At 40.8% G+C, this 19,656-nt stretch overlaps 1 protein-coding gene across 1 annotated transcript in view; it reads left to right on the plus strand.

Annotated features, from left to right (window-relative positions):
• Positions 1–19,656, plus strand: part of SSBP4 (single stranded DNA binding protein 4) — a 455,748-nt gene that overhangs the window by 168,367 nt on the left and 267,725 nt on the right. The window lies entirely within an intron of this gene.

Here is a 19,656-nt window from a genome sequence, read left to right on the forward strand (position 1 = left end):
AAGGCAATATTACTATCACTATATATATATATATATATATATATATATATATATATATATATATATATATATATACTATATATATATATATATCTCAAATGGGGACATTTATCAATGTTGGTGAGAGGTAGTAGAGATTTTACCCGTTTGCGTAGAATATTTTTTACACAGTTTCTCAAAATTTACCAAAATGGTGCACAAATTTGATAAATTCTGCGCAATTATAGAAAACAGTGACCTACAGAGCTAGGTTTAAAGGGATATTCCACTGACCAGCATTCAGAACATTTCGTTCTGAATTCTGTGTGTGCGCGCTGCGGGGGTCGGCCACGCCAACAAAAGCAGATTTGCATAAAAAAATACTTCTACATTTATTTTGCGCAAATAATAAATTGAGCTCTACTGCAAATTGTGGTATACGGTGCACCAAACAGTAGACAACTTTGAAAGATGTTCTACAAAAATATTGCCCCAAAAATATAATTGCACAAAATGTGCAGGGACATTTAGAACATTAAAGGGGTATTCCATGAAAAAAAAATTTTTTCATATCAACTGGCTCCAGATAGTTGAACAGATTTGTAAATTACTTCTACTAAAAAATCTTAATCCTGCCAGTACTTTTCAGCTGATGAAGTTGAGTTGAGTTTTTCTTTTCTGACAACAGTGCTCTCTGCTGACACCTTTGTGTCTCAGGAACTGTCCAGAGTAGGAGCAAATCCTCATAGCAAACCTCTCCTGCTCTGGACAGTTCCTGAGACAGACAGAGGTGTCAGCAAAGAGCACTGTTGTCAGACAGAAAAGAACAACTCAACTTCAGCCGCTGATAAGTACTGGTAGGATTAAGATTTTTTAATAGAAGTAATTTACAAATCTGTTCAACTATCTGGAGTCAGTTGATATGAAGAAAAAAATTTTTTTTCATGAAATTCCCCTTTAACCCCTTAAGGATCAGGCCATTTTACCCCTTAGGACCAGAGCGTTTTTTGAACATCTGACCACTGTCACTTTAAACATTAATAACTCTGGGATGCTTTTACCTATCATTCTGATTCCAAGATTGTTTTTTTTCGTGACATATTCTACTTTATGTTATTGGTAAGATTTTGTTGATACTTGCATCGTTTCTTAGTGAAAAATTCAAAAATTTGATGAAAAAATTGAAAATTTTGCATTTTTCTAACTTTGAAGCTCTCTGCTTGTAAGGAAAATGGATATTCCAAATAAGTTTTTTTTTTATTCACATATACAATATGTCTATTTTATGTTTGCATCATAAAATTTACGTGTTTTTACTTTTGAAAGACACCAGAGGGCTTCAAAGTTCAGCAGCAATTTTCCAATTTTTCTCAAAATTTCCAAAATCACAATTTTTCAGGGACCAGTTCAGGTTTGAAGTGGATTTGAAGGGTCTTCATCTTAGAAATACCCCACAAATGACCCCATTATAAAAACTGTACCCCTCAAAGTATTCAAAATGACGTTAAGTAAGTGTTTTAACCCTTTAGGTGTTTCACAGGAATAGCAGCAAAGTGAAGGAGAAAATTCACAATCTTCATTTTTTACACTCGCATGTTCTTGTAGACCCAATTTTTACAAGGGGTAAAAGGAGAAAATGTATACTTATATTTGTAGCCCAATTTCTCTCGAGTAAGCACATACCTCATATGTCTATGTAAAGTGTTCGGCGGGCGCAGTAGAGGGCTCAGAAGCGAAGGAGCGACAAGGGGATTTTGGATAGTACGTTTTTCTGAAATGGTTTTTGGGGGGGCATGTTGCATTTAGGAAGCCCCTATGGTGCCAGAACAGGAAAAAAAAACCTCATGGCATACCATTTTGGAAACTAGACCCCTTGAGGAACGTAACAAGGAATAAAGTGAGCCTTAATACCCCACAGGTGTTTCACGACTTTTGCATATGTAAAGATTTTTAAAAATAATTCACTAAAATGTGTGTTTCCCCCCAAAATTTCACATTTTTTGCAAGGGTTAATAGCAGAAAATACCCCCCAAAATTTGTAACCCCATCTCTTCTGAGTATGGAGGTACCCCATAAGTTGACCTGAAGTGCACTACGGGCGAACTACAATGCTCAGAAGAGAAGGAGTCATATTTGGCTTTTTGAGAGCAAATTTTGCTCGGGGGCATGTCGCATTTAGGAAGCCCCTATGGTGCCAGGACAGCAAAAAAAAAAAACCACATGGCATACCATTTTGGAAACTAGAGCCCTTGTGGAACGTAACAAGGGGTACAGTGAGCATTTACCCCCCACTGGTGTCTGTCAGATCTTTGGGCTGTACAAAATTTTTAATTTGCACAGCCCACTGTTCCAAAGATCTGTCAGACGCCAGTGGGGTGTAAATTCTCACTGCACCCCTCACTACATTCTGTGAGGGGTATAGTTTCCGAAATGGGGTCACATGTGGGGTTTTGTTTTTTTTGCGTTTGTCAAAACCGCAGTAACAATCAGCCACCCCTGTGCAAATCACCTCAAATGTACATGGTGCACTCTCCCTTCTGGGCCTTGTTGTGCACCCTCAGAGCACTTTGCGCCCACATATGGGGTATCTCCGTAGTCGGGAGAAATTGCATTACACATTTTGGGGGGCTTTTTTCCCTTTTATCTCTTGTCAAAATGAAAAGTATAGGGCAACACCAGCATGTTAGTGTAAAAAATTTATTTTTTTACACTAACATGCTGGTGTAGACCCCAACTTCCCCTTTTCATAAGGGGTGAAAGGAGAAAAAGACCCCCAAAATTTGTTAGGCAATTTCTTCCGAGTACGGCGATACCCCATATGTGACCCTAAACTGTTGCCTTGAAATACGACAGGGCTCCAAAGTGAGAGAGCTCCATGCGCATTTGAGGCCTGAATTAGGGATTTGCATAGGGGTGGACACAGGGGTATTCTACGCCAGTGATTCCCAAACAGGGTGCCTCCAGCTGTTGCAAAACTCCCAGCATGCCTGGACAGTCAGCGGCTGTCCGGCAATACTGGGAATTGTTGTTTTGCAACAGCTGGAGGCTCCATTTTGAAAACAGTGGCGTACCAGACGTTTTTCATTTTTATTGGGGAGGGGAGGGGGGCTGTGTAGGGGTATGTGTATATGTAGTGTTTTTTATTTTTTATTTTATTTTGTGTTCGTGTAGTGTAGTGTTTTTAGGGTACAGACACACGGGCGGGGGATTACAGCGAGTTTCCCGCTGCGAGTTTGAGCAGCCGCGCAAAATTTGCTGCATCGCAAACTTGCAGCCTGATACTCACTGTAAGCCCCCTGCCCATGTGAATGTACCCTGTACATTCACAGGGGGGAGGGGGACCTCCAGCTGTTGCAAAACTACAACTCCCAGCATGCACAGTCTATCAGTGCATGCTGGTAGTTATAGTTTTGCAACAGCTGGAGGCACACGGGTTGGGAAACACTGAGTTAGGAAACAGACAATGTTTCCCAACCAGTGTGCCTCCAGTTGTTGCAAAACCAGAACTCCTAAACATTCTCAGGCATGCTGGAAGTAGTAGTTCGGCAACATCTTTAGAGCCAGATGTTGCCGAACTATAACTCCCAGCATGCTTGGAGTTGTAGTTTTACAACATCTGGAGGACTACAGTTTGCAGACCACTAATACAGTGGTTCCCAATCTGTGCCCTTCCAGATGTTGCAAAACTACAACTCCCAGTATGCCAAAACTGTCCAGGCATGCTGGGAGTTGTAGTTCTTCAACATCTGAAGGGTCAGATGTTACAGAACTACAACTCCCAGCATGCCTGGACAGTAAGGGCATGCTGAGGATGTGTAGTTTTGCAACATCTGGAAGGGCACAGTGGTTCCAAAACTGCGGACCTCCAGATGTTGCAAAACTGCAACTCCCAGCATGCCCAGACGCCAAGGGCTGTCTGGGCATGCTGAAAGTTGTAGTATACAGGGTCCCAATACAGCAATGCATGTCGCTTTACGGCGATGCGCATTGCTGTAAAGGGCCCGACCGCGGCTGAAGAGGAACTCACCTGTCGCCGCCGCTGCCATCTTCATCGCTGGGATTCAGGTCTTCAGGGACGAGGTAAGTACCGGGGCCGGGCCCCAGCACTCCCCCGTCCGCCGCCGCGTCCTCCGGTCTTCCTCCCGTCCTCTCCGGACTTCCAGGGTCCGGGCAGGGCGGGAGGAAGTAACCGCCCCCCCCTCCTAGCCTCCAGCATGGTCCTGGCTGTCTGTGACAACTGGGATCATGCAAAATTACCGGGAGGTCGGGTCCCAGAGACCCGATCAGCCCGGTATCGCCGCAAATCGCAAGGGCGACATGGGGGACCTACATGGCCCCCCTCGGCGTTTGCCCTGGATGCCTGCTGAAGCATTTCAGCAGGCATCCGCTTCCGATCTCTGCCCAGCGCGTGGCAGGCACCGGAAAACGCCATGACGTCCTGGGAAATCATTGGTCCTTAAGGCCCAGGGTTAACCGCTTTAATGACAATTGACGTAAATGTACGTCATGGTGCCGTGGTACTTAACGCACCATGACGTACAATTATGCTCCGCCATGACCGCGAGCACCGGTCTGGTGCTTGCGTCATGCACAGCAGGTCCCGGCAGCTATCAGCAGCCAGGGACCTGCCGGTAATGGCCAATATCAGCGATAGCGCGAATATCCGCCATGAACCCCTCAGATGCTGTGATCAATACAGATCACGGCATTTGCCACAGTGCGGTACTTTAGATGGATGATCGGATCACCCGCAGCGCTGCCGCGGGGATCCGATCATCCATAATGGCGGGTGGAGGTCCCCTCACCTGCCTCAGGCTGTCTCCTGGGGTCTTCTGCTCTGGTCTTAGATCGAGTGATCACACTGATCAGTGCTATGCCCTATGCATAGCACTGAACAGTATTAGCAATCAAATGTTTGCTATAATTAGTCCCCTATGGGGACTATTAAAGTGTAAAAAAAAAAGTAAAAAAAATGATTTAAAAAAATGTGAAAAATCCTCTCCCCCAATAAATATGAAAATCATCCGTTTTTCCCATTTTACCCCCCAAAAAGTGTAAAAAAAAATATAAACATATTTGGTATCGCCGCGTGTGTAAATGTCTGAACTATCAAAATCTATTGTTCATCATCCCGTACGGTGAACGGAGTAAACATAAAAAAAATTTAAAAAATCCCAAATTGCTGCTTTTTTGTCACATTATATTCCAAAGGAAAATTTTAAAAAATTATAAAAAGTAAAACCTTAGCAAAAGTGTTGCATGAAAACTACAGATCACAGCGCAAAAAAATGAACCCTCATATCACACCGTGTACGGAAAAATAAGAAAGTTATAGGTGGTCAAAATAGGGCAATTTCAAACATACTAATTTTGTTAAAATTTTTGAGATTTTTTTAAGCAGTACAATTATAGAAAAGCATATAACATGGGTATCATTTTAATCATATTGACGCACAGAATAAAGAAAACAGGTCATTTTCACCATAAAGTGTACAGCGTGAAAACAAAACCTTCCAAAATCTGCTAAATTGCATTTTTCTTTTCAATTTTCCCACATAAATAATATTTTTTGGGCTGCGCCGTACATTTTATGGTAAAATAAGTGATGACATTACAAAGTAAAATTGGTGTCGCAAAAAACAAGCCCTCATATGGGTCTGTGGGTGGAAATATAAGAGAGTTATGATTTTTAGAAGGCGAGGATGAAAAATGAAAATGCAAAAATAAAATTGGCCTTGGCCAAGATAGGCCTGGTCCTTAAGGGGTTAAGGTGGTGTAAAGCCAATGATAAATGTCCCCCAATGTGTGTGTGTGTGTGTGTGTGTGTGTGTAATATTAACATGAAACTTGGTACACATGTCACTAATATGTCAACAAAAAATAAAGGATGGGTAAATTAACCCTTACTCACCCCCATTTGCGAGAGTCAGCCAATCAAGTCTATGGAAAATATATGTTACTACATAACTTACAAACAGCTGGAGATATTTTTCAATAATACTTGGTCACATGTTACTTGTATGCCCACTAAAAATATAGGATAGTTAATTTAACCCTAACCTACCCCCATTTGCAAGGGTTGGGGTTTTTATTTAAAGTCTTTGGGAATGTGTGTTCCAGCATAACTTCTATACAGCTGGAGATATTTTGATAATACTTGGTCACATGTTACTTATATGTCAAATACAAATATAGAATAGTTAAATGAACCCTAACCTACCCCCTTATGTGAAGGAGGGAGTTTTTGTTTCAATGGACTTCCGATACCTGAATTAACAAGCTCTGCTCTTCATCCACTCTTTCCTCATATGCCACGCTTACGAAATCATGCCCACCCCTGAAGTGACTCCCCTTTTGTTTTCAACCCTTTTTGTGCATCAGTCTGGCTTGCAAATAACGCCCACTTCCACAAAGCCACGCCCCTTCTGTTTTCGGCTTACAATATCTTTATCACAACTCAGCCCCACCTGAGGATGGAATATGAGGATTAGATGAGGATGGGATAAGAGGATGAGATATGATAACAGGATATGGTGACACAATATAAGGACAAGATATGAGGTCAGGATATGAGTTCGGGATATGAGGACAAGATACAGTGGGGCAAAAAAAAAAAAAGTATTTAGTCAGCCACCAATTGTGCAAGTTATTCCACTTAAAAGATGAGAGAGGCCTGTAATTTTCATCATAGCTATACCTCAAATATGAGAGACATAATGAGGAGGGAAAAAAAAACATAAAATCACATTGTCTGATTTTTAAAGAATTTATTTGCTAATTATGGTGGAAAATAAGTATTTGGTCACCTACAAACAAGCAAGATTTCTGGCTCTCACAGACCTGTAACAACTTCTTTAAGAGTCTCCTCTGTCCTCCACTCATTACCTGTGTTAATGGCACCTGTTTGAACTTGTTATCAGTATAAAAGACACCTGTCCACAACCTCAAAGTCACACTCCAAACTCCACCATGGCCAAGACCAAAGAGCTGTCGAAGGACACCTGAAACAAAATTGTAGACCTGCACCAGGCTGGAGGGAAAACTGAATATGCAATAGGCATGCAGCATGGTGTGAAGAAATCAACTGTGGGAGCAATTATTAGAAAATGTAAGACATACAAGACCACGGATAATCTCCCTCGATCTGGGGCTCCACACAAGATCTCACCCCGTGGTGTCACAATGATCACAAGAACAATGAGCAAAAATCCCAGAACTACACGGGGGGAGGGATGCATAGTGAATGACCTGCAGAGAGCTGGGACCAAAGTAACAAAGGCTACCATCAGTAACACACTATGCTGCCAGGGACTCAAATCATGCAGTGCCAGACGTGTCCCGCTGCTTAAGCCAGTACATCTGAAGTTTGCTAGAGAGCATTTGGATGATCCAGAAGAGTATTGGAAGAATGTCATATGGTCAGATGAAACCAAAGTAGAACTTTTTGGTAAAAACTCAACTCGCCTTGTTTTGAGGAGAACGAATGCTGAGCTGCATCCAAAGAACACCATACCTACCGTGAAGCATTGGGGTAGAAACATCATGCTTTGGGGCAGTTTTTCTGCTAAGGTACTAGGACGACTGATTGTGTAAAGGAAAGAATGAATGGGGCCATGTATCGTGAGACTTTGAGTGAAAACCTCCTTCCATCAGCAAAGGCATTTAAGATGAAACGATGTTGGGTCTTTCAGCATGACAATGATCCCAAACACACCTCACGGGCAACAAAGGAGTGGCTTCGTAAGAAGCATTTTAAGGTCCTGGAGTGGCCTAGCCAGTCTCCAGATCTCAACCCAAGAGAAAACCTTTGGAGGGAGTTTAAAGTCCGTATTGCCAAGTTTCAACCCCAAAACATCACTGCTCTAGAGGAGATCTGCATGGAGGAATGTGCAAAAAAAAACAGCAACAGTGTGTGAAAACCTTGTGAAGACTTACAGCAAACATTTGACCTCTGTCATTACCAACAAAGGGTATATAATAAAGTATTAAAATGAACTTTTTTTATTGAGCAAATACTTATTTTCCACCATGATTTGCAAATAAATTCTTTAAAAATTAGACAATGGGATTTTATGGATTTTTTTCTCATTATGTCTCTCATAGATGAGGTATATCTATGATGAAAATTATATGCTTCTCTCATCTTTTTAAGTGGGAGAACTTGCACAATTCGTGGCTGACGAAATACTTCTTTGCCCCACTGTATGAAGTTGGGATATTAACCCCTTAAGGACACATGACGTACTGGAACGTCATGTGTCCACTCCCGATCTATAACGCGGGGCCACGGCGTGGCCCCGCGTCATAGCGGTTCGGGCCCGGCCTCTAACAACGGCCGGGACCCGTGGCTAATAGCGCGCGGCATTGATCGCTGTGCCGCGCGCTATTAACCCTTTAGACGCGGCGTTCAAAGTTGAACGCCGCGTCTAAAGTGAAACCGAAAGCATGCCGGCTAGCTCAGTGGGCTGTTCGGGATAGCCGCGGTGAAATCGCGGCATCCCGAACAGCTGACAGGACAGCGGGAGGGCCCCTACCTGCCTCCTCGCTGTCCGATCGCCGAATGACTGCTCAGTGCCTGAGATCCAGGCATGAGCAGTCATGCGGCAGAATCATCGATCACTGGTTTCTTATGAGAAACCAGTGATCAATGTAAAAGATCAGTGTGTGCAGTGTTATAGGTCCCTACGGGAGCTATAACACTGCAAAAAAAAAGTGCAAAAAAAAAGTGAATAAACATCATTTAACCCATTCCCTATTAAAAGTTTCAATCACCCCCCTTTTCCCATAAAAGAAAAAACACAGTGTAAATAAAAATAAAAATAAACATAAATGGTATCGCCGCGTGCGGAAATGTCCGAATTATAAAAATATATCGTTAATTAAACCGCACGGTCAATGGCGTGCGCGCAAAAAAATTCCAAAGTCCAAAATAGTGCATTTTTGGTCACTTTTTATATCATGAAAAAATGAATAAAAAGCGATCAATAAGTCCTATCAATGCAAAAATGGTACCGTTAAAAACTTCAGATCACGGCGCAAAAAATGAGCCCTCATACCGCCCCATACACGGAAAAATAAAAAAGTTATAGGGGTCAGAAGATGACAATTTTAAACGTATTAATTTTCCTGCATGTAGTTATGATTTTTTCCAGAAGTCCGACAAAATCAAACCTATATAAGTAGGGTATCATTTTAATCGTATGGACCTACAGAATACATATCAGGTGTCATTTTTACCGAAAAATGTACTACGTAGAAACGGAAGCCCCCAAAAGTTACAAAACAGCGTTTTTTTTAAAATTTTGTCGCACAATGATTTTTTTTCCCGCTTCACCATAGATTTTTGGGCAAAATGACTGACGTCATTACAAAGTAGAATTGGTGGCGCAAAAAATAAGCCATCATATGGATTTTTAGGTGTAAATTTGAAAGAGTTATGATTTTTTAAAGGCAAGGAGCAAAAAACGAAAATGCAAAAACGGAAAAACCTCCGGTCCTTAAGGGGTTAAGTCAGAATATGAGGACAAAATATGAATATGAGGTTGAGGACAAAATATGAGTATGAGGTTGGGATATGAGGTCAGTATATCAGGACGAGATATGAGGAGGGGATATGGGGAAGGGATATGGGGTCGGGATATGGGATCGGGATATGAGGTTGGGATATGAGGACAGAATATGAGGTCCAGATATAAGAATGGAATGTGAGGTCAGTATACCAGGATGAGAAATGAGGAGGGGATATAGGATCAGGATAGCAGGATGGAATATGAGGTCAGTATATCAGGATGAGATATGAGGAGGGGATATGGGGTCAGGATAGGAGGACAGGATATGAGGTCCAGATATAAGGATGGAATGTGAGGTCAGTATACCAGGATGAGAAATGAGGAGGGGATATAGGATCAGGATAGCAGGATGGGATATGAGGTCAGTACATCAGGACGAGATATGAGGAGGGGATATGTGGTCGGGATATGAGGAAGGGTTATGGGGTCCGGATATGAAGAGGGGATATGGGTCGGGATATGAGAAGGGGATATGGGGTGGGAATATCAGGAGGGGATTACGGGTCAGGATGTGAGGACAATAGCTTCCTCCTTTGTTGCCTTTCCTCCCCCACAAGGATTAGGTAGGAAAAACTGGGCAATGCCAGGTACTTAGCTTTAAAATAAAGTTTAATGACAAGAGGAGACTTCTAGAGGTGGAGGGATTCAACGGCGCTGACCAGGAGCAGACACGTCAGGTAGGTAGGAAAGTGGCTTTATTAAAACAATGCAATGTGTTTCACTGCAGGTGCGGCTTCATCAGGCATCTTAATGATGCCTGATGAAGCCGCACCTGAGGTGAAACTCGTTGCATTGTTTTAATAAAGCCACTTTCCTACCTATCTGACGTGTCTACTCCTGGTCAGCGCCGTTGAATCCCTCCACCTCTAGAAGTCTCCTCTTGTTATTGTTCCGAGAAGGCTGCAGACTGGACCCACCTCTCACTCACAATAACCACTGTTGTGTGTGAGCTTACACAACCGCAATTTTATCTGTGGACCCTATACCTGCGTATTACGCTATGGCGCGCTCTTTCCTTTCTTTTTAAAATAACGTTTTGTCATCTATACTAACTGATCTATTAAGCAATAGATACTAGTTACACAAATCCTCTATCCTGTAAGCAAGAGATCTTTTAAAAGATTTACATGGCTAAACAGGATTTCAACTTTGTTTTTATTCCCAGAATTGGCACCAATCTGGCTTTTGGGTTGTCTCTGGTACTGCAGCTCAGCCACATTCATATTTCGCAGTTCCTTTAGGCTGGTTTCACACACAGCTTTTTTTTTGCAGTTATTCATTTAGTTTTTTGACTCAAAGCCAGAAGTGCATTCCAAAAGAGTGAGAAATATAAGGGAAGGACTTATATTTCTCCCTACTGCTGGGTTCATTAAAAACTGTCACAAAGAACTGTGTGCGACATCTACCCCCCTTGAGTTATAGGGAACACTTCCTGTGTTGTTGAGGTCAGTAAGGGTTCCAGTTGTTTGACCTTCACAGATGATTTTTTTTTTTTATTATTCAGATATAACATTAAAGTTATGTTTTAGGAAATCCTTTTGAACATAATATATTGACTGTTCACAAATTTTCGGATATATACATTATTATAGCACACAAAATCTAAAATGTAAATTTAGGACACTAAAACATATAAACTCCATCTGTAACCTTGCTTAAAAACACTCTGTACAAAATATAGCCATGCCCATGAGGCCTAAATCACACTGAAGCTGCAGGAATGGCTGACTATTGGAAAATAACTGAAAACATACCAGCAGAGGCTGGATTCCTCTTTTTATTATTATATACTAGCTGAGTACCCGATGTTGCCTGGTTTTTACTTCCTAATCATTGTTAGGGAGGAAAATCAACAAAGGAGGAAGCTTTTGACTTCATATCTCATATATTGTTGCCATATCCCGTCCCCATATCCTGTCCTCATATCACAACCTCATATCCCATCCTCATATCCCATCCTCATATCCGGTCCTCATAGCCCGACCTCCTATCCCGTCCTCCTATCCCGTCCTCATAACTCGACCTCATATCCCATCCTCCTATCCTGCCCTCATATCTTGACCTCATATGCCGACCTCATATCGCGACCTCATATCTCGACCTCCTATCCCGGCCTCATATGCCGTCCTCATATCCTGACCTCCTATCCTGACCTCCTATCCCGTCCTCTTATCCCGTCCTCATATTCCGTCCTCATATCTCAACCTCAAATCCCGTCTTCATATCCGTCATCATATGCCGTCATCATATCCCGACCTCCTATCCCGTCCTCATATCTCGACCTCATATCTCAACCTCATATCCTGTCTTCATATCCTGTGCTCATATCCTGACCTCATATCCCATCCTCCTATTCCGACCTCCTTTCCCGACCACCTCTCTTTGTGAGATGGCGTGTGGCTTGCAAGCCGGATTGACACATTCACCAGGAGATGCGGAGCTTGTGGAGTAAGGTACCGGAAGTCCCATATACTCGCATGGGACTTGAAACAAAAACCCATCTTTTATGAAAGGGTGTAGGTAAGGGTTAATTTAACTATCATATCTTTTTATTTGACATATAAGTAATAAGTGTACCAGGTATTATTGAAATATCTCCAGCCGTACGGAAGTTATGTGGGAACATACATTTCCCATTGATTTGGACTTTAAACAAAAACCCCGACCCTCACAAATGAGGGTAGTTATGGGTTAATCTAACTATCCTATATTTTAAGTGGACATATAAGTAATATGTGACCAAGTATTATCGAAATATCTCCAGCCGTTTGGAAGTTATGCAGTAACATATATTTCCCATAGACTTGTATGGGACTTTAAACAAAAACCCCGACCCTGGCAAATAGGGGTGAGTAAGGGTTAAATGACCTATCCTATGTTTGTTGTTAACGTATAAGTAACATGTGTGCTAAGTTTCATGTTAATATCTTCAGCCGTTTGGACGTGATGCTGGAACATACACACACACACACACACGTACATACACACACACATTGGCCCTTATTTACTAAGAGTGTTGTGTAGGTTTCTTTGTGGGTTTTAATTTCCTACAATTTATTTTCCACGGTATTTACTAAGGTTTCCCTACATTTTCCACTTTCCCTACACTTTGCTTTGTCTTTACACATGCTCTGATCTGTAGGGTTTTCCTCAGCTCAAATCCACCACATTTTATGTGGAAACCTTAGTAAATATGTTGCATTTTTGTGAAAATGTAGGGAACACGCCCCTTTTCGGAGACCACGCCCCCTTTCTTAGCAAAATGGAGAGTTAGTCAGGTTTTTTCAATTCTGGCGCAGACAGAATTTCTGGCGCAATGCGACAGAATCTGGAGCACAACCCGACAAACATGTCGGGTTTGCAATAGTAAATGAGGGCCATTGAGTTTTTTATATATATATATATATATATATATATATATATATCTTCAAGGCCTTCTAATTTCTGGGTATAAACTGATTCTCTACTTGACATACTATACAGCATTGTCTCTTAACCAGAATGAAGAGCATAGAAAAATGTTAGAATATTGGTTCCTCCCATCTCGGAAAAAAAAGAGTTAACTCAAAAGTACTAAAACAGTAATTGTAATTATCCTCAGAATGAATAGTTAATATGTCTTTTATAAACACAACGGACACCATAAACCCAAAACCAAAGCATTGCTGTGTCCTCAGGCCTAAAACCCTCCTTAAGGGGTTAAACTTTTAACATATATATAACCTTTTACTGTGCCTCCTTTAGTTTCCTCCTTTGCTTTGGTCCTGTTTTGTGCAAATTGTAATAAAAAGTGAGGAATGCAAAAAGTATTCTCTGTGTGTCCCAGGAGATCAGCCATCCCCCACACAATCCCATCCACTGGCTGCAGCATGGGTCCTCCCCCAGTGCTCTGTCCGCAATCGGAGACAAAGAACATTAAGCCCTGTCCTCTCACCCATCTTCCAGCCAAAAGTGGAACAGATCAGAAGAATATTAACCCTCATCTGACAAACACTGAGGGCAAGTTTATTGCCTGTTTGCTTTTATAATTCATTACTATTTAGTGTTGCTTTACATGTCTGATCCCAAAGAGAAGGCTGACTTTATAGCCTGATGTCCTAAAACTCTATTTTCCAGGCTTAACTTTTGTGCTTTAAGTATTCCTGTATGTACCGTAGTTGTTTGACAAATACTGACTAGCCATAGATTTTATCACCTGCCTTATTGAAGTGGGTTCTTGGATATCTCAATGGTCTTTCCAATGATGTGTTACAACCGAGAATCTCAAAATAACATGGTCTATTTAATAGCTTTATCTTGATCCATGTCCTGTTCCACAATGTATCTAAATGTTGTTAATATATGTATACAGGTGAAGATAATAAAATATACCTATGATAGTATGGATAATGTACATATTTTTGGTCGAATTTGGTGCAGCACTGAAAGCATTACTTTTACTACACATAGGTACAAAGATTTAGACATTGTTATAAGGTCAAGTTTGGACCAGCCCACCAGAGTACAAGAGGATCCCCTGTAGGCCCAGACTCCAAGACAATAATGGGCACTATGAGTGCATAGCAGGAGAACACCCATTTGGAACTAATCTCTTGCCACTAAGGTCCATTTCTAATGGGCCGATTCAGAAATAATCTATAAGATCTTAATAATAAGTCCTGTATGTGTAATAAAAAAAAAAGTTTACAATGAAATGAAAAGTTGACATGCTCGTGTTTGGTGTAGATGGGGGATGGAGCCTCAGAGCCTTTAGTAGGCTGTTGCAGTATGCTACTGAATTGTGAACAATATTCAACTGGAAACACTGCATCCCATTTTATCTACTTGGGCTTTTACAAGATTTATCTTCTAGGGCGAGAATATAACAGCTGTTGCTGTGTACATCCAAGAGACATCATTCCAACCTGAATAGTTAAGGGCTTCTAGCCTGAAGACCCTGTGACTAGTCTGATGAATAATGGCATTCAGTAACTTTAATTAAACAAATTACGATTCCCAACATAATGTGCACCATCTCTGTTTGAAAGTGTAAGTTTTGTATTCTGTTCTTGTGTTTGATTTTACTCTTGGGAGGCTACAGCTATTCATACTGCCTTGAAGAGAAGCTGTGACCTGTCTATATTCTGACTACAATGGAGAAACTCTCGTAAATTATGGTCCCTTCTCCACACAGGGGACCCATCGATTATGAGGCAGACATGTATTTCAAATTATTTATTGGTACACTGCTGGGATATAGCATATTTTTTAGTTCACTCTAGTTATGTCTAAGGAAGTGAAATCATTTCCTATTGCATTTAGTACCGGGTAAGCCCTTCACCCAGCATCAGAGGTTACAACACTGGGATTCAGGGACTATAAAACTTGACATGTAAAAATATTTATCACTGTTGCCTGTAGGATTTTTTCATGCGTCCCTTTTTATGAGTTTGTTGTAAAATAAAAACCTATAATGAAGTCTGATTGGATTCATTTGGTTCATAGAATGCGGAACCTACAAATACTGGCTAGATGTTTAGCGGTCTTTATGATGCATGAAAAAAAGCCCTTAAAGGGGATTTCTAGTTAAAAATACTGTATTACAGGATTCTAAGTTAGAAGGGAGTATTCTGTTTTTCAGGACCAAAAATCAGCCCACAAACAACATTTCTTCCTTTTTGCTGAGCAACCACCATGTCTGTGCATTACATAAACAGCCCACTGAGATTAATAACTAGCATGAAATGCTTCATTATTACAGTGGGGGCACTGACGGGGACTTGAGTACTTGCTGTCAGTGTTCTCTTACAGATTACAGCAACTGATAACGCATAATCAATGTATTTTCTGAGAACTGTTGTAATAAAGAAAAAAGTAATGTCAAAAATAGATGGTCACTTTAAGGCTGGGGAAAGGGATTTATCAAACCTGCGCTTATCATATACAGTTATATGCAAGAGTTTAGGCACCTCCTTCATTTATAAATAATTGGGTGTTTGGATCAGCAATTTAATTTTGAGCTATCAAATATCTGAAAGACACAGTAATATTTCAGTAGTAACATGAGATTTAAAATGTGCAATCTGCATCAAAATGAAAGTAGACAGGTGCATAAATTTGGGCGCCCCAACAGAAATATCACATGAATATTTAGTTGAGCCTGCTTTAGCAGAAACAGCCTTTAGATACTTCCTATAGCCTGTTTTGAGTGTTTGGATTCTGGATGAAGGTATCTTGGAATATTCCTCTTTGTTAAACATCCCCAGTTCAGTTAGGTTTGATGGTTGCCGATAGAGATGAGGGAATTTACAGTGATTCGATTTGTCGTGAACTTCAGCAGTTGCTGACTTTATCCTGCATAAATGAGTTCAGCTTTCAGGTGCTCCGGTGGCTGGAAAAGGTGGATACAGTCCTAGGAGGGAGTCTCCAGCCCACCGGAGCACCTGAAAGCTGAACTCATTTATGCAGGCTAAAGTCAGCAACTGCCGAGCCGAGAAGTTTGTGACTAATCTAATCCCTGTAACTTCACTCATCTCTAGTTGCCGAGCATGAACAGCCCGCTTCACATCACACCATAGATTGTCAATGACATTCATGTCTGGAGACCGGGATGGCCATTTCAGAGCATTGTACTTGTTCCTCTGCATAAATACCAGAGTAGATTTGGAGCAGTGTTTTGGGTCGTTGTCTTGTTGAAATATCCAGCCGTGTCGTAATTTTAACTTTTTGACCAATTCCTTTATATTATTCTCAAGTATCTGTTGATATTGAGTGGAATCCATGCGACCCTCAACTTTAACAAGACTCCCAGTACCAGCACTGACCACACAGCCGCACAGCATGATGGAACCTGCACCAAATGGGTAGCAAGTGTTTGTCTCAAAACGCTGTGTTCTTTTTACGCCATGCATAACACCCCTTGTTATGACCAAATAACTCCAACTTTGTTTTATAAGTCCACAGCACCTTCTTCCAAATTGAAGCTGGCCAGTCCAAATGTGCGGTTGCATACCTCAAGCGACTGTTTTTTGGCATATATAAACTGTGCGATATCATACCACCAGCACGAGGAACAGGTGCAGGAGCTGGGGAATGGGTTGTTAACTAAGCCCGGCCTCTCCCTACCAGCGCTATGTCCCCTTTAACCTCCTCTTTCTCTATGCATTGTTACAGGATCTTTTAGGATCTGATGCTGTCATCACAGTGTTGCGTTGCCGAGTGTTGAGGCACATAGTACATAAAAGTTGCCAATAGCCTGCTGACTATAACTACAAAGTTTCAAACCTCAACTGGCATTAACATCATCACAAAAAATGTGTGCCAAGAGATCCATGGCATGAGTTTCCATAGCTGTGCATACAAGCCTTACATCACCAAGCACAAGGCCAAGCATCAGATGGAGTGGTGTAAAGCATGATGTAACTGGACTCTGGAGCAGTGTAATTGTGTTCTGTGGAGTGGTAAACCATGCCTATCTGGCAATCTAATGGATGTGTCTGGGTTTGGTGGATGACAAGAGAACGATAACTGCCTGACTGTGCCAACTGTAAAGTTTGGGGCAAGAGAAATAAAGCTACAGGGTTGTTTTTCAGCGGTTGCACTAGGCACCTTAGTTCCATTAAAGGAAAATCTTAATGCTTCAGTACACCAAGACATTGTGGACAAATGTATACTTCCAACTCTAGGGAAACAGTTTATGGTTGGCCCTTTACTATTCCAGCATGACTGTGCCCCTGTGCATAAAGCAAAATCCAAAAAGGCATGGCTGGGTGAATTTGGTTTGGAAGAACATGACTGGCCCACACAAAACTCTGACTTCTACCCCACCAAACACCTTTTGGGCGAACTAGAATGGTAATTGTGAGCAAGGCCCTTCCTTCCAACATCAATGTCTGACCTCACAAATGTCCTCCTAGATGAATGTGCAAAAAATCCTACAGACACACTCAAAATCTTGTTGAAAGTATTCCTTGAAGAGTGGAAGCTGTAACTGCAAAGTGTGGTCTGCTTCATAGTAATCCCTATGGATTTAGAATGGGATGTCCTAAACGTTCCTGCAGGTTCCTGCAGGTATGTAGGTGTCCCAGTACTTTTGTCCAAACAGTGTATGTTTAAATTTTACCTGAATTTGATACAAATTCCTTGTTTTAAATGCTAGCCGTGATCTTTAATGGATTAATTCACTGTAAGCCCAGTGATTGATAAAATCTTCCTATGGGTAAATATGCATAATTCATTTAACAGTAATGCAACTCTTAGTGTCATAGATAATAGTTAATATCTGAAAGTACGGACACATTTAATTAATACGCACATAGAGAATGTGGCGTATAGACTGTTACTGAATCTCATTTCTAAACCATGTAATACTAGGCTGTAAAGATGTGTACTGTGGAAGAATTATAACTGGATTAGCACTTTTTTGTGGCTACACATATATTAGAATTTTTCAGTGGTTCCTCAAAAAAGAAAATATCCAGGTCTAACATGTTTTCAGGCAATGGGCCTGGAACCAGTAAAATATAGAATGATCTTGGCCAAATCCGGCAGATTCAGTATGTCTTGGAAGAGGGTTGTGCGGTTTGGAAGCTTTACGTTGTCCTACGTTAAGCCCTGAGTGGTATTGTGGGGTTATTTTACTAACCTGACTGATTTCCTCATTTTACCAGAAAACCTTTATTTATCCATGCGGATTTTATCGGAGACCTTTTATAAAGTCCGATATGATAAGTTGTTACATTTTTAATACCTATTCATCCCAATATGTGAGGCAGATTATATGCTATGGCTGTTACAAATGCATGGGTAATTATTCTACAATAATATGATATTATAGAAAGCTATAGTACGGTAACTAGTGTATATTATCTAGCGCTGTTTATTTTTGCAAATTTTTTACAATGTGTTACCTATTATTATTCTATGTATATAATTATTCATGTTGTGACTATATCTGTAGAGTGTCAGTGTGTCATCAGTTTTGATTTTCCACTTCATTTTAGGACCAGAAAAGCCAAAATTGCTCAGTGTGAGTGCTGTTTCCAACGCATAACTTATAAAAGGGGCCATCTCATTCCATCATCTTGTCCATTATTTTGATGAACAAGATGATCCTTTCCATCAAATATAATGCCTCCATATGGCCTAAAAATTCTGCATTGAAGATCAGCCAAGATGGTCAAACTCTTTATCCAATATAGAGAACCCATACCTCCTGAACTGTAAGGGGGACTTTATTATTGTATCTACACAGCTTTTTTTGTGAACATTTGACCCAATTTGTACACAAATTTGCGACTTTTGAAAGTCAGAAATTCTTTTGTCAAATGAGTTCTATATGAAGTCACATGTGTTTCTGCTTTTTCAGAGGTTACCGATTTATCAATTTATCATATACATTGTTAGTTGCAAAAGTTACTGCAACAGCAGTGATTTTTATTTTATTTATGAAGAACATGTGCAGTTTTGTTAATATAACTTGATCAACACATATAATGATAAATTCTTCCTAAGTGGTTTAAATTTACTTCCTCCAAGAAATGGAGGACATAATAAGTAAACACGAAGAAAACCGATATTGCCAATGTAGATGTCATACTGTAGCCAGTGCATATGGGCTTAGCACAGGGCTGCGATCACAGCTACATAAGCGAGTCATCAGGGGATATCAAGTCTAACGTGTATGGTCTGCTGTAGCCTTCTCAATTATGCAGATTTAGGGTTGCTAAAGTTTTGACCATATATGTGTATTATTTTACTTACAATAGGCCATATTTTTTCTTACATCATTTACAGGTAGAGAACAATGGATTGTGGCAAATGTATCATAGTGGTTCAGGCTGTTTGTAAATGTTAGACTGTCTAATTTCAGCTGTAGACTTGTCTAACTTGTATGCCAACTTAATGTTGGCCTATAAAATGCACAGCTTAATTTTGGTACATTTTGGTGAATCGTGGCACAAAGTGTTGCATGTTAAGCCACACCCATATTTATCATGAAGCAACACCCTCTGTGCTAAACCATAATCTTCAATATTTCAGGAATGTGGGTAGTCTGACCCCCAGAATCCCAGCTCCTATGCTTTGAATGGAGCAGCGACTTGCGCATCCACGCCGATGTTTCATTATT

This window comes from Hyla sarda, chromosome 1 (genome assembly GCF_029499605.1).
Source record: "Hyla sarda isolate aHylSar1 chromosome 1, aHylSar1.hap1, whole genome shotgun sequence".
Taxonomy (NCBI): domain Eukaryota; kingdom Metazoa; phylum Chordata; class Amphibia; order Anura; family Hylidae; genus Hyla; species Hyla sarda.